The following is a 26521-nucleotide window of genomic DNA, read 5'->3' as shown; positions in this document are numbered from 1 at the left end:
ATTAAACCCCCCAGTGATCTGAAGGGCAGTATAAAAATTTAGTAAATAATAATACTGAATTAAATGCACTCAATCTGCTTTTGACAAGGGACACTGTGGCTGAATAGTGACTTTTTTTAAAAGCCCTTGCAGAGAATCTAATGCAAAGCTAGTTCTTATTTATTTCCTTAAAAGAGAGAGAGAGAAAGAGAAAGAGAAAGAGAGAGAGAGTTGCTCTCTACATCACATTTTGTGTGCAGGTGGATTTAGTCCTTATTTCAGCAGCTTTAAGTCATTTATTTCTGATTTCTGGAAATAGTTCCTTTTGCTTCTCAAAACAACCCAAATCAAATTTTGTACATCAGTGCTACTAAGCTCTTCCCATTGTTGCCACTGAATGTCTCTGACTTGGCACCAAAGTTGGCAAGGATCTGCCATCTACACAAATATTTATTTTAAATTAGACTTTGCCTGTCCTCATCCTTGGAATTCTATCTTGCAAAGTTTCTTCATATTTTGCCCCTTCCTACTCCCCTCCCTCTCCAATCCTTTAATCTCATTTCATTTCTTTGTTGCTTTGCTTTAATGGGCAATTCTGTTCTCATAAATAGAAATGTTTAATGGTATTCTGCTGCATTTCAATACAGTTGTGTTTTTCGACTGGAGAGTTTTGTATCAAAAGGGTGGGTACTGCTTTATGCTGCTCCTGCATAGGATAAAAGGATGGAGTTCATTTTGTCCTATGCACTTTGATCCTATTGTGTACAACTTTATGGTTTATGTAGACTTCTGTTTTTCATTACGGCTAAAAGCTATTCATGTTTTGAACAGTCTGGGATCTGGACGGTTAAGTCCAGTCAAAGGCGACTGTGGGGTTGTGGCGCTCATCTTGCTTTCAGGCCAAGGGAGCCAGCGTTTGTCCACAGACAGCTATCTGGGTCATGTGGCCAGCAGGACTAAACACCTTCTGGCACAATAGAACACCCTGATGGAAACCAGAGCGCATGGAAACGCTGTTTACCTTCCTGCCACAGTGGTACCTATTTATCTACTTGCACTGGTGTGCTTTCGAACTGCTAGGTTGGCAGGAGCTGGGACAGAGCAATGGGAGCTCACTCTGTTACGGGGATTTGAACCGCTGACCTTCAGATCGGCAAGCCCAAGATGCTCAGTGGTTTAGACCACAGCACCACCTGCCTCCCAGTAGTTGTCTCTGGTATCCCCCTCTTAAAGGGAGGAATGTGGAAACCAGTCTTCCTAGACAATCTATAGTAGCTTTTACCAACCTGGTACCCTCTGGATGTTTAGGACTACAACATACCTGTCAGCTGCCCTGGGAAAAAACAGAACAACCCATTTTTTTGTGTGAGAGTGTAGCAGCCATTTTGGGTGCTTTGTTCTCTCACAATTTTAGGCTGAGATCTTCTACAAAAACGTGTTTTTTCCAGGTCCACGATCTCACACAGTGCCCCAAAATGTGTGTTTTTGGGTGCCATGCCCCCCAAGAAACATTTTCCCCAGATCTGTGATCTCATGTGGGTCATGGGACTCAGGCAGGATTTCAGATCCAGAAGATGGTGTCTCAGATTTGGGCTGCATCATGTTGGCAGATATGCTACAATTCCTGTTAAACCCTGTCTGAAAAAGGAATGGCAAAAAAGGCATATATCTTTAGAGACAATATGCATAGTCCCTGGAGAATGTCCAAAATGCTATTAGGGCCTGTTGAGGATTATGCATATTGAGTGGGAAATGTGCACAGTTCCTTCTTCATGGAAAGATAATGTGCACAGTTTCTATGCGGCCTGGTGAATGTGCACAATGACTGGTTATTATGCACATTAACCACTCAGCTTACATTCCTCTCAAAGAGAAGCGTGCGCAAACCTGTTTAGAAAGTAGCCTACAGTACAAAAGCAACGTTTGCATTGTGGTGCACACTTTTGCTTCTGGCCCTCCTAACCACTGGAATGCGGCCCCGAAATGGTTACCCAGAAGGAAATGTGGCCCCTGAGCTGGAAAAGGTTCCCAAATCCTGGACTAGAGCAAATGGTGTGCTCTCTTGATATTGGCGGACTCCAGCTCCCAACAGCCCCAGTGAGCTTGGCCAGTGGTCAGGGATGATGGGAGTTGTGGTCCATCAGTCTTTGGTGGCACACCTTGGTTAAAGTGCCACCATGCCCAAGCCTGTATCCTGTGCTCTCTGCTCACTTCCGGAACTGCAGGTGAATGCTGACTGCACCAACCCCGAACTAGAGCTCGTTTGTATGCATGGAGGCTCATAAAACCTTTTCCTGGCTGCACAAATGTCTCTGGCGTAACAGGCGTAGGCTGCAAAGCTATTTTGGGCTTCTCTTGAGCACCTGCTGTGCTTTGCTTCACGGCAGGTGTGGGGCATTTTCCTAGCCTGGGAGAGAGTCATCATAGCCTGTTGTCTCAGGCAGCCTGGTTCTTTGGATCCAGAATTGCAATGATCCGCTCTGAGTTCAGATATGTTTTCCATGTACCTTGTTGTTTAGTCGTTTAGTCGTGTCCGACTCTTCGTGACCCCATGGACCAGAGCACGCCAGGCACTCCTGTCTTCCACTGCCTCCCACAGTTTGGTCAGACTTCGAGAACACTGTCCAACCATCTCGTCCTCTGTCGTCCCCTTCTCCTTGTGCTCTCCATCTTTCCCAACATCAGGGTCTTTTCCAGGGAGTCTTCTCTTCTCATGAGGTGGCCAAAGAATTGGAGCCTCAGCTTCAGGATCTGTCCTTCCAGTGAGCACTCAGGGCTGATTTCCTTAAGAATGGATACGTTTGATTTTCTTGCAGTCCATGGGACTCTCAAGAGTCCTCCAGCACCATAATTCAAAAGCATCAATTCTTTGGCAGTCAGCCTTCTTTATGGCCCAGCTCTCACTTCCATACATCACTACTGGGAAAACCATAGCTTTAACTATATGGACCTTTGTCGGCAAGGTGATGTCTCTGCTTTGTGAGATGATGTCTAGGTTTGTCATTGCTTTTCTCCCAAGAAGCAGGCGTCTTTTCATTTCGTGACTGCTGTCACGGCTGTAGCTTTAGCTTCACTTAAATACCTTCCCCGGCATAAGGAGGCAGCAGAATGCTGGGGCTGGGCTTGGAAGAGCGCATGATGAGCCTAAGCCAAGACTGCTTGGTTTCTCCTACCCCAGAGTCGTGAAGTTAATTGGCGGCTCTCGAGATTCCGCTGCCGATGCTCCTAGTCAGGCGACGACGCTCTGAAGCGGGAGGCAATAAAGACAGTCCTGTTTGGCAGCCTTGCCCGAGACATTTCCGTGCCAGAATCCATCACTTGGGACGATGGGCCTCTGTGAGAGTCGTCATTAAAATGTATCTGTTTTCCCTTGCCTTTGAATGAAGAGACTGATTATTCCCGACATCCAGCGAGACCCGGTGCATTTGCTTCTCGCAGATATTGCTTATTTGTGCTCTGAGATGGGTTGCCTTGCTTTTTCTTGCATTAGAGAGGACTTTTCCTCCGGAGGAGTTTCTCCCCGCTCCAAGGGCAGGAGACTGATATTCAAAGTCTGAGGCTAGAATTGATGGGTTTCAGTCGATATGGAAGTGAACCTTCTTGAGCTTTGTGCATAATGTTTCCAGGTGGGAACAGGAAAGGGAGGAGGAAGAATAAAGTCCCATTTTCAATGGCTGCGTTTGGATTATCATATAATGCAGAGATGAGGAACCTCCAGTCAGGGGGTGGGGGACAAACATAGCACTCGAGACTGCTTTTTCTGGCCCTTGAGGCTCTCCTCAGGCCACACCCATCACTAGTCCTGTTTCATGCCCCACTTAGCTGTTTTTGCCTGGCTGGAATGTGTCATTGAACTCTAATAATGCCTCTTTCTTGCCTGAATGGAGGACAAAAGTCTGTGTTTATGTGTGTGGAAACTACCCTACTGAACAAATGGGGGGTTTGGCCCCTTTTGGTATCTGGCCCCCAGAATGCTCCCTAGGAACGTATGTGGCCCTTGAGCTGAAGTTTCCTCATCCCGATATATTGGCTTAATAAACTGAGATACAAATGAGCCTTTCCTCTTGTGTATGAACTGGGAAACATTGGATAATGACTGGACATCCATGGCTTCAAATCCTAGCCTGACTTGGTCCAACGGATCAGCCATTAAGGGAAACCATAGTGAACTGAAGACTTCCTGGCATGATCCTCATCCGACAGCTGTACTTTCCTAGTTCAGACTCCACTGACCGTGGGTCATCTGGAAGGGAGATGAATGGGGCCCTTGGATTCAGGACACCACATCTTCTGGAAGCTGCAGGGGGCCACAGTGTCTGTCCCCCAGCTCGCAAGGTACCATTTTAAATTCCACCAGTTTCCTCCATGCCTGAGGGCACTGTGGGAAATGATGGTTCGCAGCTGCCTGCCATCACTACCTGGTATGCCTGGGGACAAGTCCACCAGTGTAGGAGGACTCCTGCTAGAATTAATTCTGCAAAGGGGCTCTTCAAACCTGGAGCCAATCCCTGCCTGGCCTGTTACCCAATATCTGATCCCGTTGCAATTTGGTGGGGAAAGTAGCTGTTCCTCAGGGTTGTCGGGCTCCAGAACAGGGTTTCCCAAACGGGTCTCCAGCTGTTGTTGGACTACAACTCCCATCATCCCTGACTGTTGGTCCTGCTAGCTAGGCATGATGGGAGTTGTAGTCCAACAACAGCTGGGGATCCAAGGTTGGGAAACTCTGATCTAGAAAGAAGGAACCGAATGTTGAAACTGGACATTGGGAAGATTCAGGATGGACGAAAGTGGGTCTTCACACAGTGCATGGTTAACCTATGACATTTGCTGCCACAAGAAGTAGTGATGGCCGCCAGCTTGGATGACTTTAGAAGATGATCAGGTAGTGTAAGGGTATCGGGGAGTTGCTCGAGAGTAATCAGGCAAATGCCTCCCTGGTCATCGGCTGTAAAGCCTTGTTACTGGTGCCAAAAAAACCTTCACTACGCAGAGCGCCACTATTCCGTGGCTCGCTCATTCACTGACAGAATCTGAGAGTGGGCGGTCCTTAAACCTTCCCCAGCAGAGTAGTTTCTTGAAGCCCAGTCTGCGCCTCCCCTCTCTGCGCGGAAGCCTACTGCGCAGGGAGGGCGTGGGTAACGGAGGACCTCTCTCCTCCCCTCTTTGCTCAGGCAAGGTGTCCTGGCACTGCCTTGCCTCCTCCGAGCCCTGAAGCTCCTCTCCACTAGAGGCGTGGTTACTCTCCTCCGCTGAGGAGGTGCTGCTTCCCACAATCTTTGGAGGCTCTCTATAATCCATCCGGCTTTTCCCCTCTCGCCCCTGAGCCGATGGCAGTTCCCTGACAGATAGATTCATGGAGGACAAGGCTCTCAGTGGCTACTACCCTTGACAGCTGCCATTTATGATTACAGTTGTACCTCAGAAGTCAAATGCCTTGCGAGTCGAACGTTTTGGCTCCCAAACGCTCCAAACCTGGAAGTGATTGTTCCAGTTTGTGAATGTTCTTTGGATCCTGAATGTCCGTCGTGGCTTCCGATTGGCTTCAGGAGCTTCCTGTAACCAATCAGAGGCTGTGCCTTGGTTCCTGAATGCTTTGAAAGTCGAACGGACTTCCGGAATGGATTCCTTTCGACTTCTGAAGTACGACTGTTTTTATTTCAACAATTTGCATCACGCTTAATTAGAGCCATCTCTAAGTGGCATGCCTGCGACCCAATACAATAAGACTAAAAATGAGTTGAAATTATAAAATCAGAATTCAGTTAAGAAGCCTGTTGGAAGAAAAGTCTTCAGGAAATGTCAGACATTCAACAGCGAAGGGGCCTGTTTGGCTTCAACTGGGAGGAAGTTGCACAAACTGGATCCACAGGACTGCAAAAAGTTGGAATAGAAGCCGTGAATTCCAAGCTATGGGGGGGGGGATGACTAACAATGATTCCCCCAAAGACATCAGGGATCAGAATGTAAATAATGAAGCCATCCCTGAGTTATCCTGGACCCAAGCTGTGAAAGGCTTTGTAAATTAACACAAGAATTTCGAACCTGGCCTGGTAGCATATGCACAGCCAGTGCAAGCATTTGAATAAATTTTACCTCCAGTCTTAGATGCAGGAAGCCTCTGAATACCAGTTGCTGTGATTCACCAGTGGGGAGATTGCTGTTGCACCCAGGTCCTGCTGGTGGGCTTTCAAGAAGCAAGTTGTTGGCCACTGTAAGAACAGGATGTTGGACCAGATGGGCCACAGGCCTGATCCAGCAGGGTTCCTCTCTGGTTCTCATAAGAGTAGGCAGTTGGAGGATGGATGGCGGCTAACAGATTGAGGTTGAATTCTGACAAGACAGAAGTACTGTTTTGGGGGACAGGAGGCGGGCAGGTGTGGTGGATTCCCTGGTCCTGAATGGGGTAACTGTGCCCCTGAAGGACCAGGTATGCAGCCTAGGAGTCATTTTGGACTCACAGCTGTCCATGGAGGCTCAGGTCAAATCTGTGTCCAGGGCAGCTGTTTACCAGCTCCATCTGGTACGCAGGCTGAGACCCTATCTGCCTGTGGACTGCATCGCCGGAGTGGTGCATGCTCTGGTTATCTCCCGCTTGGACTACTGCAATGCGCTCTACGTGGGGCTACCTTTGAAGGTGACCCGGAAACTACAACTAACCCAGAATGCAGCAGCTAGACTGGTGACTGGGAGCGGCCGCAGAGACCACATAACACCGATCTTGAAAGACCTACATTGGCTCCCAGTACGTTTCCGAGCACAATTCAAAGTGTTGGTGCTGACCTTTAAAGCCCTAAACGGCCTCAGTCCAGTATATCTGAAAGAGCGCCTCTACCCCCATCGTTCTACCCGGACACTGAGGTCCAGCACCGAGGGCCTTCTGGCGGTACCCTCACTGCGAGAAGCCAAGTTACAGGGAACCAGGCAGAGGGCCTTCTCGGTAGTGGCGCCCTCCCTGTGGAATGCCCTCCCACCAGATGTCAAAGAGAACAAACAACTACCAGACTTTTAGAAGACACCTGAAGGCAGCCCTGTTTAGGGAAGCTTTTAATGTTTGATATATTACAGTATTTTAAAAATTTTTTGGAAACTGCCAAGAGTGACTGGGGAAGCCCAGCCAGATATAATAATAATAATAATAATAATAATAATAATAATAATAATAATAATTATTATTATTATTATTATTATTATTATTATTGGAGAGTTTGCAGGAATCAGGAACTGCATGAACAATGTGTGCATTTCTCTCTAAGCCCTTGAGAAATCCCATGCAATAAGCTTGTTTTGAACTCCATACAATACTTTATTCTTTCTCTCTCGCAGTAAGAATTTGTTCACAGCAGAAAGGGGGAAACACAACCCCTAAACCAATAACCCACCACATGACAGATATTAATTGTTTGATTCAGGCATATCCATTTTGCTTTAATGCGTTTATTCGTGTTACTCCCTCAAAGCGGGAATGAACGTTGTTCTCATAAATCCAGAGAGACAGAAAGAGAAAAAAACATGCCCCGAAGCCGTACAAACATTTTTTGGGGTTGCAGAAATGGAGCTACACAGTGTTGTGTTTGCATGTGTCTATTGTTTTTTTAAAAAAAACCACCCGAAAATGAAATAAATAGACCCGCAGAAGCTTTCTTCCACACTCCAATCTCTAGACCTAATTAGCTCTCTGCAATATGGCACCTTCTTCCCAAACATAAAGGCAAACCCAATAGCCTGAAATCAAATTATTTGACTGGGCTAATTGACATGTAAAACAACCAATCTCTCTGCCTCTTTTTGCTCATCCAGCCAGCGGCAGATCTTCCCCATGAATTCAAATCCATGTCAGTGATTAATCACATGGCTAGACGGTGCGTTTTAGATCGGAGCATTAAGTCGCTCTGTGTTCTCAGTGTCTGTGCAATACTATTTATAGCATCAATTAACTCCTCATCTTTGGAACATGCCGTTTGACACATCTGTTACAGAGCCCACACAGATACTCGGCTGTGTGCACAAACTCCCTATTGTTCCCATCAGGGCTTTGTTACGGCCGGGACCCACCCAGCCATTGACACTGGGATTGTTTTCTTTCCTCTCCTGGAGCCTCAGGGCTCAGTTCTATAATCGGAGAACAAAGAATCAAGAAATCATTGCCATAGCCTTCTAACTTGCCATCAAGGCCCAAACCCGTAATCTCTGGAGTTAATCCAAAGTCACTCATTCATAACTACACTGGATTGCTTAGTTTGGGAAGCAGTTCAGAAATTCAGTGTGCCTGGTACTGGGTGTCACATTGAGGATGGACTTTGGGGTCCTCCGGACAGGTATTGTCTTGTTTTGCTTGCACGAGGCTAAAATTGAGGTTAGACTGTGTTGGGGGTATCACTGAGTGCTTGTTTTGATTTGTTTGTGGAGTGGTTAGGCGCTAATGAGCATTCATCCTGCACCCGTCCCTATTTGCTTGCCCTGTGTTCCTTTGTTCTTCCACGAGTCATTTGTTCACCTCACACTTTTCACTGCCTTTTGCTGTCACTTTCCAAACTGCGTTAAATAAATTGGAGTTCTTGTTATTAAATAAACCAAGAAAAATAGCACGCCAAGAACTCAGGCCAATATAAGTTTCAGGTCGTGGGAGTGGTCCCTACTCGCAAATCAAAAGTCAATTGTAACAAAAACTAATCCATTCAAAAGAACTTACAGTGATACCTCGGGTTACATACGCTTCAGGTTACATACGCTTCAGGTTACAGACTCTGCTAACCAAGAAATAGTACCTCGGGTTAAGAACTTTGCTTCAGGATGAGAACAGAAATCGTGCTCCGGCAGCACGGTAGCAGCAGGAGGCCCCGTTAGCTAAAGTGGTGCTTCAGGTTAAGAACAGTTTCACGTTAAGAACGGACCTCCGGAACGAATTAAGTACTTAACCCGAGGTAACACTGTACTGATTTCTGATCCATAATTGGATATTCATATCCTTATGAGTTTGAGTTTGTAATCTTTGTTTGAGTTTGTAATCTCTATTTGAGTCTGTTATCCTTGTCAGAATACATGCTTTTGAATGGATTAGTTTTTGTTACAATTGACTATTGATTTGCGAGTAGGGACCACTCCCATTTTCCAAACTGTGACATGTCTTCTTCTTTGTGGCTCTAGGGCAGGCATCCCCAAATTTGGCCCTCCAGCTGTTTTGGGACTACAATTCCCATCATCCCTGACCCCTGGTCCTGTTAGCTAGGGATGATGGGAGTTGTAGTCCCAAAACAGCTGGAGGGCCAGGTTTGGGGATGCCTGCTCTAGGGTCACAAGAGCACTTTAATGCACTTTACTTGTGCAGGCCTAAATCTGCAGGTTGTACTTGAATAGCTCCATCAAAAGAATGACAGCTCAGAGGCACCCGTTGACAAACTGCTGTCTGTCTATCAGAGAGCCACCTGGGCCGTGAGATGTCTGGATGCTATGAGCTATGGGGGATGGCTGGAAGAGTTGAGTATGCCTAACCTGGGGAAGAAAAGGTGAAAGGGAGACACAGCCGCTGCCTTCAGCCATCTTTTGGGGACTTTTTAGTTTCAAGAAAAGTTGAAGCTTATGAAATTATGCATTGCCTGGAGGAAGTAGATAGAGAAAGTTATGGACCTCCAATGAAGCTGAACGTTGAGAGATTTAGAACAGGTGAAAGAAAGGACAATGGGATGATGGGAGCTGTAGTTGAACAACATAGAGAGAGGCAAAGGTTCCCTAGCCCTGATCTAGACTGAGAGAAAGAGTTATGTATAACTCAACAGCTTGCATGCTTCAATTTTTAAAATAAAAATGGCCAAGCTAATAAAAGCATGGTGTTATTGACCCTAAACGTGGTACCCTAAGACTGAAGAGGCGGGATCCAGTTTGGATGGACACTATAACCAAAGCATACTGTCAGGGAACTGACATCGGAGGGAGAGGCGAAGGGGAGGCTCCCAGATGATGCTGGCGAAGGACCCAGCAGCAGGGGGAGAAACAGCTCAGTAGAGGGGGAAGCCAATCAGCGCAACACCAGGGATAAGGGGGGGCAGACGGGGGAATTGGAGAGAGGGCTCCAAGACTCTTCACTGGACATCAGTGAGGAGAGCCCAGGTCCTCCGCTACCCACGCCTTCCCTGCGCAGAAGACTCCCGCGCAGTGAGAGGAGGAGGAGACTGGGTGTCAAACAACTTTTATGTTGGAAGAGGTTCAAGAAACGCCCACTGACGGATTCTGCCAGTGACCGAGGCAGCCACGATGAGAAGGGGCTGTGCAGTCAGAAAGGTTTAACAAAGCAAATTAACTGAGAAAGGCACCAGCTTACGCACGAGTAACTCATACCTATTATACATACCTATTCTAAAATTCATGTTAGTTTGTTAGTTTGTGTGTGAAGAATCCGTATAACAAAGGGGGGAAAGATGCAGTGTAGGAATCAACTTGCTAAATAAGAGCCGTGAGAGGTCAGAGTAAAAAAGTGAAGCCTGTTTCTGTATGGTTCTGTTTTGTGGAATACAGTTGTACCTTGGAAGTCGAACAGAATCCATTCCGGAAGTCCGTTTGACTTCCAAAATGTACGGAAACTCAAGCACGGCTTCTGATTGGCTGCAAGAAGCTTCTGTAGCCAATCAGAAGCCGCGGAAGCCCCGTTGGACATTCAGCTTCCAAAAATATTTCACAAACCGGAACACTAACTTCTGGGTTTGTGGCGTCCGGGAGCCAAAACGTTCGAGAACTAAGCTGTTCGAAAACCAAGGTACTCTACTGCCCTCTTATAAATGTCTCTAGTTGGCTTAAAGGTTTCCTCACTTTGTTACAGTGGTACCTCAGGTTACATATGCATCAGGTTACATACGCTTCAGGTTACAGACTCCACTAACCCAGAAATAGTGCTTCAGGTTAAGAACTTTGCTTCAGGATGAGAACAGAAATTGTGCTCTGGCGGCGCGGCAGCAGCAGGAGACCCCATTAGCTAAAGCAGTGCTTCAGGTTAAGAACAGTTTCAGGTTAAGTACGGACCTCCAGAACGAATTAAGTACTTAACCCGAGGTACCACTGTATTTGGTTTCAGTATTAACAGAGTGGGCATATCCCCCGGTTCCAGTGAAGACATATTTTTTTTTGTTAGATGAGGAGGATTTGATTTATATAATTGTTTTCGATTCTGATTCCAACTTTAAGTTATTCACCGATCTTCCGATCCACTTATTTGTACCAATTTAGCTCTGTTTTCTTTTACAATATGCTTTGGGTTTATGTTGATTAATAAAATAAAACTTTTTTTTTTTTAAAAAAAGGAATGCGCTTTTCCAGAAAATAATAGACCACTGAGCAGTAATAATAACGATGGTAACGAACAAACAGCACTGAATTAGCTTAATTGTGTTCTGTTTGTTTAATAGAGAATGACAAAATTAGGGAACAAATGCATTTTCACAGATGCGGAGTGCCTTCAATTTTCAGCAGAGCCCTTGAAACGTTGTCTTCAGCCTTATTTGAAAATAAGAAGAAAAAATAATAATTACATTTGGATTAGGCGAGAGCCCCAGCACCCTGGCTGAGAGAGCTGGTCTGGTGACTATGAAGCGAAGGATATTGGCATGCTGACAGCGCTGAGAGGATTAATGGGGAGCTGGGACTGATTTATACTTATTTCATGCAGCTCAGAAATGGAGACAAGGAAAACTAGTGAATTTTTTTGGTCTTTTCTTTTGCTGGGGGCAGGAGGGAAAGTCTCAGTGGTGTGGTGTTGTAAATACCAATGACTTCAGAATACAGTGGTACCTCTGGTTACAAACTTAATTTGTTCTGGAGGTCCGTTCTTAACCCGAACCCGTTTTTAACCTGAGGTACCACTTTACCTAATGGGGCCTCCCACTGTTGCCATGCCGCCGCTGTACGATTTCTGTTCTCATCCTGAGGTAAAGTTCTTAACCTGAGGTACTACTTCAGGGTTAGCAGAGTCTGTAACCCGAAGTGTTTGTAACCCGAGGTACCACTGTACGATGCTGGAGGTTACAACCTTCTTAATTTGCTTGGACTACTGCAATGCGCTCTACGTGGGGCTACCTTTGAAGGTGACCCGGAAACTACAACTAATCCAGAATGCAGCAGCTAGACTGGTGACTGGGGGCGGCCGTTGAGACCATATAACACCGGTCTTGAAAGACCTGCATTGGCTCCCAGTACGTTTCCGAGCACAATTCAAAGTGTTGGTGCTGACCTTTAAAGCCCTAAACGGCCACGGTCCAGTATACCTGAAGGAGCGTCTCCACCCCTATCATTCTGCCCGGACGCTGAGGTCCAGGGCCTAGGGCCTTCTGGCGGTTCCCTCATTGCGAGAAGCAAAGCTACAGGGAACCAGGCAGAGGGCCTTCTCGGTAGTGGCACCCTCCCTTTGGAACGCCCTTCCAGCAGATGTCAAAGCGATAAACAACTACCTGACATTCAGAAGACATCTGAAGGCAGCCCTGTTCAGGGAAGTTTTTAACGTGTGATATTTTACTGTATTTTTGGTTTCTGTGGAAGCTGCCCAGAGTGGCTGGGGAGGCCCAGCCAGATGGGCGGGGTATAAATAATAAATTATTATTATTATTATTATTATTATTATTAGAAAGTGGCCTTTGTTAGCCTCGTGGCGTCCCCCCCTCACGTTTGGGCTGCCACTTTCATCAGTCTGAGGCAAAATGGGCACCAGGTTGGCAAAGGGGAGGAGTTGGAGGGTTCCAAACCGGAAAGGGAAGGGTGTGCAGGATGAAACCCAGAAGTGTGGCTGCCCTAGAGGAACCTGTGGGGCCAATGTCACCTCGCCCGCCCCCGCCAGATGATGTGGCAATGCTATACTCAGACTCAGACTTGGAGGACTCAGTGTGGTGAGAAACTCCCCTCATTTCATCCTTTCATCCTCACCAGGAGGAAAGAATTGTCTATCCTCTGCTTGGTGATATTCCTCATTTGCTGACTTCTTCTGTGCTAATCTGTCAAAACTTGTAAGCCTCCTTATCGCTTAATTCACTTGCTAGGGGGTGCAAGGGGGTGTCCGTCAGTTCCTCAGAGCACCGTGACATCACTTCCGCTCTGAAAAAGACAACCCTGGGCTTAGATTGCCTGTGTTAACCTCCACAACCCTGCTGGCTTTTAATACATGTATAAAACTGTGACACCCGTTAGATTTGTGGAAGAGATGCAAGCACATGCCTGAAATTTAGGTTTGCCTAACTGAAGTGAATCGAACCACACTGCTTTGTTTGATTTGACTGGGAATCTGGTTTGATTTCCAATGCTGATGTTGCTGGTCTGCTAGTACAGATAAGTATCTCAGGGTCCCCCTTAGGCTTAAATCAGATACAATTGATTTCTGTCAAGTGGGGGTGGGGCATAATGGTGCCTGGGTTCAGAAATGCTTGTGCATGCTGATTGGATGTATCTGTCTATTGTTGTTGTTTTTAGTCATTCAGTTGTGTCCAACTCTTCAGGACCCCATGGTCCACAGTGTACCAGGCACTCTTGTCTTCCCCTGCTTCCAGCACTTTGGTCAAACTCATGCTGGTAGCTTCGAGAACACTGTCCAGCCATCTTGTCCTCTGTCATCCCCTTCTCCTTGTGCCCTCAATCTTTCCCAACATCAGGGTCTTTTCCATGGAGTCTTCTCTTCTCATGAGGTGGCCAAAGTATTGGAGCCTCAGCTTCAGGATCTGTCCTTCCAGTGAGCACTCAGGGCTGATTTCCTTAAGAATGGATAGGTTTGATCTTCTTGCAGTCCATGGGACTCTCAAGAGTCTCCTCCAGCACCATAATTCAAAAGCATAATTCAAAATCTGTCCATATCTGCATGCAATTCAATGTGTAAATGTGCATGAAGTTCAGCGAGGGAGAGGAGTTCGTACACAGTTCCTTGGTCCTGAACAAAGAATCTAAAGAATGTGGGAGTTTGGGGGGTATTTTTATATTGTGAACCGCCCTGTGATCTTTGGATGACAGGCGATATAGACATTTAATAAATCATAATAATAGTGTCAGGCTTTCTCCTCGTTTCTGCAGCAAGTCTGAGGAAGTTCCATATGCTGTAGGAAACTGATAAGTCAGTTTCACCCACACAGTGAAGATGCTTCTCTTAGGAAAGAGGGTGTCAGTTTCACCACTGTTCTTGGTAGCCATTGTGCAAGGAATCACTAGATGAAGCACAATCAGTGCTGAAAATGAGAGCGATACAGCAAGCTTCCAGCACTACTGTGCACAAAATACATAGGATGACGGCGACATGGAGTTCCCTGTGTAGAGCAATTGATTGTTCAACCGCTCTGGGAATTGTAGCTCTGTGAGAGTGGTGGTGGTCTCCTAACAATTCTCAGTGCCCTTAACAAACTGCAGATCCTAGGTTTCTCTGGTGGACGCTGTGACTATTCAAAGTAGGTAAGGTAAGGTAAAGGACTCCTGGACAGTTAAATCCAGTCAAAGGCAACTATGGGGTTGTGGTGCTCATCTTGCTTTCAGGCCGAGGGAACCAGTGTTTGTCCACAGACAGCTTTCCGGGTCATGTGGCCAGCATGACTAAACCGCTTCTGGCACAATGGGACACCGTGATGGAAACCAGAGCACGCAGAAATGCTGTTTACCTTCCTGTCGCAGCTGTACCTATTTATCTACTTGCACTGGTGTGCTGTCAAACTGCTAGGTTGGCAGGAGCTAGGAAAGAGGAACGGGAGCTCACCCCGTCGTGGGGATTTGAACCGCCAACCTTCTGATCAGCAAGCACAAGAGGCTCAGTGGTTTAGACCACAGCGCCACCAGCGTCCTTATTCAAAGTAGGATCATAGTGCTATAAGTGTTGTGGCCAAAGAAATTTCCTTCTATTGGAGAATTCCCAACAACAATGGAACCATCCACACCTCTAGAAAGGGGGTGTTCCAAACTGGGACAGCACCATCACTATGCTAAAGCCCCCTGGGTCTTCCTTTCCTCCATCTTGGGCTCCCTAGATTGACACTCTGTTAAGGTTCTTTCCATCTCATAGTCAGATTGCTTACACTCAGGTGAAAGCCACAAGACAAGAGGTCTTTAACACTTGCCAGGCACCAGATTAACTGTACCTGGGGAGGCAGGAGGGGAAACAGTGTGAAGAGGAACGGAGCTAAGGCAGGGGACGTTCTACTCCCTTGTAGGGTCTGGGTGGAGTTGGGATGAAGAGACTTGGGATGCTATATACTGTCTGGGACTGAATGTTATGACACCAAACCACCTGCATCTTTTCTGGAGAATGTCTGAAGAATGCAGAGTGGAAATGGGGGTGACTTGGTGGATATGTTGGAAGATTCAGGAGGGATGAAAGAAAGCAGCTTATAGCTGAATGATGAAACTCGCTCCCACTTGCAGGCAGTGATGCCCACCAACATAAAAAGGTAAAGGTAAAGGACCCCTGACAGTTAAGTCCAGTCGCGAACGACTCTGGGGTTGCGGCGCTCATCTCACTTTATCAGCCGAGGGAGCCGGCGTACAGCTTCCGGGTCATGTGGCCAGCATGACTAAGCCGCTTCTGGCGAACCAGAGCAGCACACGGAAATGCCGTTTACCTTCCCGCCAGAGCGGTACCTATTTATCTACTTGCACTTTGACGTGCTTTCGAACTGCTAGGTTGGCAGGAGTTGGGACCAAGCAACGGGAGCTCACCCCATCACGGGGATTCGAACTACCAACCTACTGATCGGCAAGTCCTAGGCTCTGTGGTTTAACCCACAGTGCCACCCGCGTCCCTCAACCTAAAAGGTAAAGGTAAAGGGACCCCTGACCATTAGGTCCAGTCGTGACCGACTCTGGGGTTGCGGCGCTCATCTCGCTTTATTGGCTTTAAAACCTAGATGGCTTTAAAAGAGAATCAGACAAATTCATGGAGGAGAATGGCTACTAGTCACAGTGGCTATGCTCTGACTTCACAGTTGAAAGCAGCAATGCTTCTGAATACTAGTTGCTGGAAACTACAGGAGGGGAGAGTGGCCTAGCGCTCGAATCCCGCTTGTGGGTTTGCCACAAGCATCTGGTTGGCTATTGTGAGAATGGGGCGTTGGTCGAAAGGGACCATTGGCCTGATTCAGTGGGTCTCCCCTTGTGTTCTGCAAAAGAGAGGCGTGCTTTGCACATCTCCATATTGCCAGTTTGTTTGGCATACGTGACTTTTTGTGAATTATCACTTTGCTATTTTGTTCTTGGAACGTGAGTTTTATTAAGCTAATTGTTAATTTAAAAACACTGTGGGACTCCCAGTTTTCTTAGCATTGTGAATATTAAATTCCAGCTCATGGAATCACCGAGGGCTCGGTTGAGGCTGCCTAATTTCTAAAATCAGCAGTTGTAATCTCATGTTGAAGTGTTATTCTTCCCTGTCCTTTTTTCTCCCCCTGCTGAGGCACAACTTTCATTGACCTACCCATACAGTTGAAGCTTTAAATAATTCCAGAATTCCTTCTGAAAGGAATGTCTAGTTAGGGAGCATTTCTTTTTCTGGATGGCATTTCCTTTTGCTCTCATTTCCTCCTTGGCTGAGCTCTTTGTTTCACAGGTTGCTTTTCTTTTTCTTTGTGCTGAACAAAACCTCCTAACCAGCCCTATTTTTGTTTCCTCTGACACCAGCACACTGTGCCTGCCTCTCTTGCCCTTACATTGAAATCACCTTCTTTGTGGGTTGCTTTTCGTTGGCATGGGATGGTGGACAGTGAGCCAGATTGGAAGTTGGCCAACCAGAGCTTGGGTAGTTGTGTGGAGGAAGCATCCTGCTCGGGTGAAACGAGGCAAGGCAGATCTCAGGCTGGGTGTATGGTGGGCTGCCAGACTCAGAGCTCTGATGTTGCATCAGCAAGGAACAAACTGACTCTCAGTCCTGTATAGCAGCAGCAACATGTGCATCCTAATTGTCAGCTGAGAAAGGTCCCCCATGCCATGATCCACAGGGATGCCCACTATCAAAGAGAGAATTCACCCAAGGGGAGGGTAGAAGTTCCTGGTTCTCTAGGCAGGACAGCAAGGCACCGTCAGTACCTTGGAGGAATATAATGGTGTGGTTTCAGGACCATGGACAGTGGTCCAGCAGTTGAGTCTGAGCATTCAAGTTGTTTCAGCAAAGCCCAGGAGCACCTGGCTGAGTTTTATAGCAGAATTGGGTAGTTACTGACTGGAAGTATGTCTCTAGTCCACATAGTTGTAAGAAAAGAACTTAGGTGTAGCTAGGGATGGATGAATCTGATAAACTTACTTTCTCTTGGTTTCTCATTTTTCCACTCTTTAAGTTCAGTTCTCCACATTTTCTTATCAGTTCGTGATTATTTTTTTAAAGTCCTTATAAAAATTCACAAGCATTTTAGTGTGAATTTCTCCTAATACACACATCTTTGTAGTTGTGCCTAAAATACACACTTTTGCAAAGCAGCTTTCCCTAATACTTTTTGGATCTTAATTTTCTTAAAACATGCATTTTCATGTGTACATTTTGGTATCATGCTATGTGCCTGGAGAACTGCATTGCAAAATTTTGGATCTGTGAATTTTGAAGGATAGTTTTGTGATGGTTCACGAATTTTGGAAAGTGCAAATCAGGTAGGTCCGCCTTTTAAATACAATTGGATTTAATTTCTCCCCATCGCTGTGCCTATCAAAGAAGGCTACTCCAGTTACTAACCCCTCTAGAACTAACTTTTCTTCTCTCCTCCTCTCTTCTCTTGCAGTTGATTCGGCTTGAGGCCTTCTATGGGTTTACTTTCCTCTAACTTTTAAAGTGCGATGCCCCAGCTTCATTGACACAGAGACGTTCCTAATCTTATTGGGTGTGTATTGCCTGGTTTTCAGTGCATGTCTTCCAAATCTGCATGAGAAATCACATGCCCTTGAATGCTGTTTGATTACTGTGCCATCACATCTAACCTGCTCCATGAGCTATCAATTTCATTGCAAAGAGGATGCTATCTTTGCTCCTTCCTCTTCAAGTGCACAGCTCTACACCCTGCAAAAATATTCTAGGGGTTATACTCAATGCTAGACCTTCTGAGTGTAGACCCATTGAAGTTAATCAACAATTTAAGAAGGGCATTGACAAGCTGGAAAGTGTACAGAGGAGGGCAGCCAAGATGAGAAAGGGCCTGGAAACCAAGCCTTATGAGTAACAGTTGAAAGAATTGGGTATGTTTAGCCTGGAGAAGGGAGGACTGAGAAGTGATATGAGAATCACCTTCAAATATCTGAAGGGATGTCACATGGTGGGTGGAGCAAGCTTGTTTTTAGCTGTTTCACAGGGCAGGACCCTAACCAATGGATTCAAATTACAAGAAAGGCGATTCTGAATAAATGTTAGGAACAACGTTCTAATGGCAAGAACCTTCAACAGTGGAATGGGCTACCTGGGAAGGTAGAGGACATTCCTTCATTGGAAGTTTTTAAGCTGAGCTTCAATGATCATTTTTCAGGGAATCTTTAGCTATGATTTCTGTATTGCAGGGAGTTGGACTAGTTGAATCATAGAATCATAGAATCATAGAATCATAGAGTTGGAAGAGACCACAAGGGCCATCGAGTCCAACCCCCTGCCAAGCAGGAAACACCATCAGAGCACTCCTGACATATGGTTGTCAAGCCTCTGCTTAAAGACCTCCAAAGTAGGAGACTCCACCACACTCCTTGGCAGCAAATTCCACTGTCGAACAGCTCTTACTGTCAGGAAGTTCTTCCTAATGTTTAGGTGGAATCTTCTTTCTTGTAGTTTGGATCCATTGCTCCGTGTCCGCTTCTCTGGAGCAGCAGAAAACAACCTTTCTCCCTCCTCTATGTGACATCCTTTTATATATTTGAACATGGCTATCATATCACCCCTTAACCTCCTCTTCTCCAGGCTAAACATGCCCAGCTCCCTTAGCCGTTCCTCATAAGGCATCGTTTCCAGGCCTTTGACCATTTTGGTTGCCCTCCTCTGGACACGTTCCAGTTTGTCAGTGTCCTTCTTGAATTGTGGTGCCCAGAACTGGACACAGTACTCCAGGTGTGGTCTGACCAGAGCAGAATACAGTGGCACTATTACTTCCCTTGATCTAGATGCTATACTCCTATTGATGCAGCCCAGAATTGCATTGGCTTTTTTAGCTGCCGCGTCACACTGTTGGCTCATGTCAAGTTTGTGGTCAACCAAGACTCCTAGATCCTTTTCACATGTACTGCTCTCAAGCCAGGTGTCACCCATCTTGTATTTGTGCCTCTCATTTTTTTTGCCCAAGTGCAATACTTTACATTTCTCCCTGTTAAAATTCATCTTGTTTGTTTTGGCCCAGTTCTCTAATCTGTCAAGGTCGTTTTGAAGTGTGATCCTGTCCTCTGGGGTGTTAGCCACCCCTCCCAGTTTGGTGTCATCTGCAAATTTGATCAGGATGCCCTTGAGTCCATCATCCAAGTCGTTGATAAAGATGTTGAATAAGACCGGGCCCAAGACAGAACCCTGTGGCACCCCACTAGTCACTCTTCTCCAGGATGAAGAGGAACCATTGATGAGACCCTTTGGGTTCGGTCAGTCAGCCAGTCGTTGACTCTCGGGTTGTCTTCCAACTCAACAATTCTATGACTAACTCAGGCCCTTTAATTTCAGTGGGTATACTCTAAGTAGAACTTAGTTGGATACCACCGCCTGGTCTATTTTCTTGCACTTGTGCACAGCATGGAACAATTGTTAATTTGCTATTCAAATTAAGTCTCTGGCCCTCGTTGCTGACTGACCAAAAATGCTTCACTAACATGCTCCTCTCCCAGAGACTCTCAGGAAGGTTGCATCCTGTAGTGATGGGTAGGGAATAAAAATTATGCAAGATCTGGCTTGTGCATAATCTTTTGACTTTCTGGGGCAAGTGTTCACCTATCACTAGTTTTGTTTATGGGTGGTGTTTTTCAATCCAGTTCCATTTTTACTGCAAACAATGGCAAATTTGCAAATGGCAGCTCGTTTTAACTTCATGAATTGGCACTATAGCTGGATAAAAATTTGGAGATTCAGTTAACTGAGGCTGTAAGGAAGGAATAAGAAGCGCAGTTCGTCCTCAACCCCAACAATTTCTCTCCAACACACACTTAAGTTTTCTCTCAAAACTGTCCAGCCCATGACAACAGATTCTCTCACTTGAGAGTAAGGAAGAGATCTTTAATGAGACAGAGAAGACATACACGCACAACGACAGGTGATACACTCCAGCCAAGCGACAGAAAAGGCGAGACGAAGCAACAGTCCAACTCTAAGTAATCCTAAGATCAGGGCAGGAAGATCAGAACTGCACAGAAGCAATGGAGTTGTCCCAGTTGGGGTGGCAGGCTGTTAGACAGGGCTTCGGCAATAGGGTACGGTGAAGCTGAGAGCAGACTCAAGCCTCTTCCCCTTCCACCCCATGCGCACAACAGCTTCCGGGGGATGATCGGTGTGTGTGTGAGTTATTCTCGCTCTGCTGGAGCCTTAGGGTCCCCACTCTTCCATGGGGGATTTTTCATGGGTGCGTCAAGCCCTGGCAGCACCCTCAACCCTTAAATTGCCGGACTTGTGTCGTCTTTTACTCCAACGACACAAAGCCCGCCGCCATAACCTCCGCAGCAGACCGGAAGTCTCCACTCGCAAGACTCTTGTGCCTTGCAAGACTGCTGAGCATGCAGACATTCTCTGCATCAGGGAGGCTGCATCTGTTCCCAGAGATGGGAGTGCTGCCTGTTCTTGGCCACCAGGCTGCACCCTCCGCTTCTGACTCTGCTTCCTCCACCGCCAGTAATGGGCTGACACCCTCTTTTTCCTTTCTCCAGGAGGGAAGAAGGCAGAAGGGAATCCTGAATCCAGATCTCTCTTCCCTGGCTTCAGCCTAGCCCCAGGTCACCCACCTGTTTCCCCCTCTTTGTCCACACGCATTTGATCACATGGAGCATGTTCACACATGTGACCACACTGGAAATGGTGGGGTGTATGTTTAGAGTGTTGTACTAGGACTTAGGAGACAAGGGTTCAAATACCACTCAACCATGGAGCTCACGAGCTGACCTTGGGCCAGTCACTGCCTCTCAACTGTTTTTTCCCCATTACTCTAGCACATTAACCTGGTGCCCTTATATCCGAGGCCTTCAAATCTCTTTTATGTCCCTTTCGCAGCTCTTCTTCGTTTCTTCCTTTCAGTCGCGGGAACTCCAGCCTTGTAGTATTTTTGTCCCTTTTCGACAAATCAGCCCCTTTCACATAGTCCAGACTAATCTCCATGTAATGTTTTAAGGCATGTTTCAAATTTCCTCCAAGCTTAAAAGTCCCAACAGCTCCAAATCTCTGACGGCCCATTTCCACACTCTGAAAGTCCAAACGTCCCAACATAGGGGGTTCAATCCAACCCCCCATTTCTAATCCAATCAAGACTTTATCTTTCCAGGTCTGGTTTTTTCCAAATTCATTTATCAAATCCAGAGGCTCATTTTCCTGCTGGGCCAAGAGTCCCTCCATCTCTGGCTCCCAAGATTCAACAGAGTCCTCTTCTTTTCGTTGTTCTGTCTTGGCACAGAGTTGTGGGGTTTAATTGAGTAGGGGGGGAAGCATGCATGCCACCTTGAGCTCCTGGGAGGAAAAAGGCGCAATATAAATGCAATCAATCAATCAATCAATCAAATATCAAGCATCTTTTGGAGCAAGTGGAAGGATGCTTCTGTGCTGCAAAGCAATGTGCCTCTTTTTGCAGAGCATGGAGAGATAAGCTCCCCTCTCAGCCAAACACATATGGCCTCCCTCCTCCATGCTCATCTTGGCTAGGATTGAATGATGAGCAATCCAAGGGACAGACCCCCGTTCCAGAATAGGATCCTATGACCCCCTTTTTTTGTATTGCCCATTACGCTATTGTCTAGACACCCTAGCTTTAATCTCTGCTTTTTCAATCTCTGCTTAAGACTCGGGCATTGCAAAGCACAAAAGACACAGCAACGAAACAAAAGGCCTTGCGGTGCCCCTTGAAAACGAGAATTCTTGGAGTTCCTTTAATGGGTGCCTTAATTTGCAAGGAACCGTAAGTGGCATCTGAAACAGGCCTCGGTGGTTCCTGAATTCTTCATGAGCACTTAAGGGGTCCTGAGTGGGGAGGTGGCTATTCCCCGCCAACACCCGTCTCTGTTCTTAGCCCCTGCTTACAATTGGGAGCTGCCATAGTGCGTTTAATATGCTCGGATGTGCAAAGATAGTGGAGCCTGTGGGTTTAGCTTCCCATTGGCCCTGGAAGAAGCCTGGGGGTGGGGGTTGGTAGCAGAGAGAGAGAGAGAGACAGACAGAGACAGAGAGAGACCCTGTACGGCTTCAGTCTTTTAAATGGGCAATGGAGCAGAAATATCCGGGATTCCTCCTGGATAGCCAGCCATAACCCAAGTCTCTCCATGCCTCACGGCTACAGAGCTATGCAGGCTTCAAAAAAGCACCCAGCAGTGTAGAATCTATAAAGCAGCATCAAGGGCCCTATTGTAAGATGTTGAAAAAGAGGGAGGGGAGCCACATAAGCTTATGTTGATGTGGAGTGGAAGGAGAGAGGTTTCCCTGCTCTGTCTCCTGTAGACAGAAGAGAGATTTCTGGAAGGGGAGGGGTGTCATCCCTCCCTAAAGACCTTTTCTTTCTGCATACTGCAAAAGGAGCTGGGGTTGCTACTTAGTCGGCCAGCATTAGAGCCCGAAAGGTCTTCTCCTTTCTCCTTTTTGTGATGGAGGACAAAAGGAGCTGCAGGTCAAAGGCTCGGACAGGTAAGCATCCTCTGATTCCGATGCCAGCCTAGAAATAGAAGAGAGGTTGTTGTGGCTGTTCAAGTCAGCACCGGGACTCTGTGAGCACAGGTGGTAGGAAGTGAATGGAGCCCCTAGATAACACTGGCAGCATTTTGAGCAGAGGTGTAACACTGGTGATAGATGCAGCACGAATGGGCTTCTGCCAGGGGTCTCTGCATCCTAATTCTAGTCTGTGGACCAGCAAAGCTGTAGCTCACTGGTGGAGCACATCCTTTGCTAGGAGATTTGCTGCCAGTCAGAGTAGGCATTGCTGGGCTTAGATCAGCCTTCTCCATCCTGGTTCCCTCTAGATGTCTTGGAGCTCGGAACAACTGCTTTGCATGTAGAAGGTCCCGGGTTCAATTCCTGGCATTGGCTGGGTTACAGGAAGGGAGTCTTTCCCAGCCCTACCTAGAGATGTTGGGGATTGAACCTTTGATCTTCTGGATGTTAGGCCCATTGACCTCTGCTTAGCTTCAGGAGGGAAATTGTATTGCAGCGGGAATGTTGATATTCTCCTCCACCCCACCAAGATCCCAATGCAGATAACATCCCCACCTTTTATTTTAAAAATATGTGCAAATTAGTAATTTGGTGCAGAAAGTCCATGGCCCTAAACCTGCAACTGTAATGTCCTTTTAACCTTCATCACAAAAAAATGCATGGAAGCAATAACAATTGAAAAAGCCCGTTTTGACTGGGCTCCCTTTAATCCACAAATGCAATTATAACATTTCTGGCTGGGGATTGTGAGATGAGCAATGGGACGCAACATGCAGGTGTAAAAACAGGAGGGAAATCTAGAAGATGTCTTACTAGTGTTTCCTCTTCTTCATGCAACCACATGCACCAGAGACTTGATGGATTTTAAAGCAGAAGAGTGCTGGCAACGTAAAGGAAGCTCAGAATTTTTTTGTCGATAGCTTTTGAGACTCCCAGGACATGAGGCTGTCAGGCATGCCCAGAGCATGCAGGCCACAGAAGTGGTCCAACCACACCAGGAACCCCAGATCATCCCAGAAGTCAAATACAAGATGCTCATGTTGCCCTTTTCCTGTACTCTGAGTCAGCGGCGTAGCGTGAGTTCTCAGCACCCGGGGCAACGCAAGTAATTTGCGCCCCCCCCTAACCTGCAAGTTGCCGCTGGCACTGCCGCCCAAACGACGCCGCTTGCCCGGAGGAGGAGGGGGGCAGAGAGGTGAGGAAAATGCAACGGCCCAGCAGCTGCAGCAGCACCGGCGGAGGCGGGGCTGTGAAGAGGGGCTGCCTGGCGCGTCCTCCGCGGCGAGCGCTGAGAGCCGCTGCCTGCCGGGCGCCTTCAGCCCGGACGCGCGCACAGCTCGGCGGTTCCGCGAGACATGCGGCTCTGCTACAGCCTGCGCCCGAGGCTCTTCGGCGACTCCGGAGGCAGCGAGCGCCCCCCCCAGATGTTGCGCCCGGTGCGGCCGGCACCCCTGGCACCCCCCACGCTACGCCACTGCTCTGAGTGACGACTTTGCTCTGTCTGACTTTGCTGTCCATATTCTGAGTGAAGCTCCACACTCTTCAGTGGAGCTGCATATGCTTCCATGTGTGTGTGAAGCTCGCAGTGTTTCTTCCATGTACACCATCAACTTCTGCCAAAGCTACAGGATCCCATTCTCCCTCCCCCCTTTTTTTGCAACTTCAGAGAAAAGAGTCTCAGTTAAAGCGCCCGGCCATCTCTGCACAGAAATAGTACCATTTTGCAGGAGTCATTTCACTTTGCAGCAACCAAGCGCCCTTGCCAGGTCAACGCAAAGTTAATTTTCACCCTGTGCCTCTGTGCAGGTGAGGATTATGCACCAATCCTTTCTGTGGTTCCGCTGACATTCCTTTGAAGAGGGATCAGAAATATATTCCTTTGTGTGGCTCCTTGCTTTCTTCCAAATCATTTGATATACTCAGCAGCCCCTACACTTCCTTTGCAGGAGGCGATGGCCACAGTGTCCTCTGCTTAACCATGTTTCAAAGCAGGCTGCTGCATGAATTGCCTCTTCCAGCTTGTGACAATCCTTGCTGATTAGCTTGTGCATGCAGACGATCTGCTAATGAGATGTGAAAGAGCGTGCCAAGATCTTGCCTGTCTCCAGCAAGCTTACCTTGTCATCCTGCTCCCCAGATTTCTGTACGCTTTAAGGAAACCAACAAGAGGGTCACCACCAGAATTCACCTCCCTCTAATCATAAGAGACCCTTAGAGTAAAAATTCTGCAACCAGAAAAGCTGGGCTTTGTGACCTCCATGAAATATTCAGGCACACATCAATTTTGAGATTTTATGCTGCTGGGATGTGGAAAGGAGTTGAGGATTGGCTCTGAAGGCCAACCCTCTGGCAGCTGAAAATCTATTCAGCACTTCCTCTGCTTCTGAGATTTTCAGCAGGCATTGCATGCAACCATTTAAGCATTGTATGCGTGTGTTCATAATGGCTAGAAATATTTTTTTTTAAGCAGAAGGTGAATTGTATACCTTACATTTGTGCAGAATTTCAACTCCTGCACCCCACCCAAAAATAGTCTTGATGACTGGAATGGCCGTATCTTTCTCTTTCACTATCGCCTTTTGATGTCAGGGTTTGTGTGCATGTAAGCATGCTTAGCCTCTTTGCAATATGTCACTTGTCTTATTTACAACACCTGTCACACTTTGCAGTGTACATTGTACTGTTACCCTCTCAATAAGGGCTAGTGAGCTAGTGGCTCCCTGTGTAAATGCTGTAGCATGTGAATATTTTCAAATGCATTTGTAGATTTTTTTGCTAAGAAAGAAAGAAAGAGAAAGAACGTAAGTAGGAAGGAAAGTCTGCCATGCTACAAGGCAAAAGACCACACCTTGAATTCAGGAGAGCCTGCCCACATTTAGAGGAACCCTACTTTGGGCTGTCTCAAACCTGGAGCTGGCCCCTACCAGGCAGACAGCACAAGAAGGAATTTATCAAAAATTTGGTCGACCAACACACATTGCTAGCAAGCTGCATTTGACCCTGTTCATGAGCATCTATCCCTCCTGGGTTATGTGAATGAGCAGATTTTACCTTTGGGCTCGCACCCCCCCACCTTCCCTATTTTCTGCCATGACTTCAGGAAAGATATCAGAAGCATCCTTTTGCCCCTTTTAGCTAACAGCAGCTTCTTGTTAAGTCTGAATTGGAGGAAACTCTGGTTTGTTGATGCTTTATTGAAGCATGCCAGAATGAAGCTATGGCTAATCTAAAGAACTTAAGAAGACCTCCATCTAGTGCTGCAGCCAGATGCCTAGGGGGAAGTTTAAACCATAGTTTAAACCAGGCACCCCCCAAACTCAGCCCTCCAGATGTTTTGAGACTACAATTCCCATCATCCCTGACCACTGGTCCTGCTAGCTAGGGATCATGGGAGTTATAGGCCAAAAGCAGCTGGAGGGCCGAGGTTGAGGAAGCCCGTAGCAGCCCATCAGCCCTCTGCCAAAATAGGGCGCCTCTTCTTAGCTTGCAATAGCAGGTCTTCTCCCTCTGCTGTGAGACCATTTCCACAACGACTCGGAGAAGCAGAAAACAGGAAGGACAGCGGGGCCTGGCTTCCTGTTTCCTTCCTTTCCTTTTATTAATCTAGATCAATGGCATAGCGTGGGGGTGCAGGGGGGGCTGGCCGCACCGGGCGCAACATCTGGGGGTGCGCGCTCGCACTCGCAGCTCTCTGCCCCTACCTGGCTCACTCACTCTCTCTCACTGCAGTGCTGGCTGTGCGAATCCGATCCGAGCTGCCGGGTCGCCGCC

The 26521-nt window shown here is 47.0% G+C and overlaps 1 protein-coding gene across 10 annotated transcripts in view; it reads left to right on the top strand.

Annotated features, from left to right (window-relative positions):
* Window positions 1–26521, top strand: part of ARVCF (ARVCF delta catenin family member) — a 605652-nt gene that overhangs the window by 262234 nt on the left and 316897 nt on the right. For 8 of the 10 annotated variants that reach the window (XM_082203073.1, XM_082203061.1, XM_082203067.1 and 5 more), the window contains exon 4: window positions 17682–17780. The exons of the other annotated variants lie outside the window; for them this stretch is intronic. The gene's annotated coding sequence lies outside the window, so the exon portion shown is untranslated. The remainder of the gene's footprint in view (window positions 1–17681; window positions 17781–26521) is intronic. 10 annotated transcript variants of the gene reach the window in all.

Source organism: Podarcis vaucheri (assembly GCF_965113315.1).
Source record: "Podarcis vaucheri genome assembly, chromosome: 16".
NCBI lineage: Eukaryota > Metazoa > Chordata > Lepidosauria > Squamata > Lacertidae > Podarcis > Podarcis vaucheri.
Note: the sequence above shows the minus strand (reverse complement) of the source record. Positions and strands in the feature narration are given on the sequence as shown.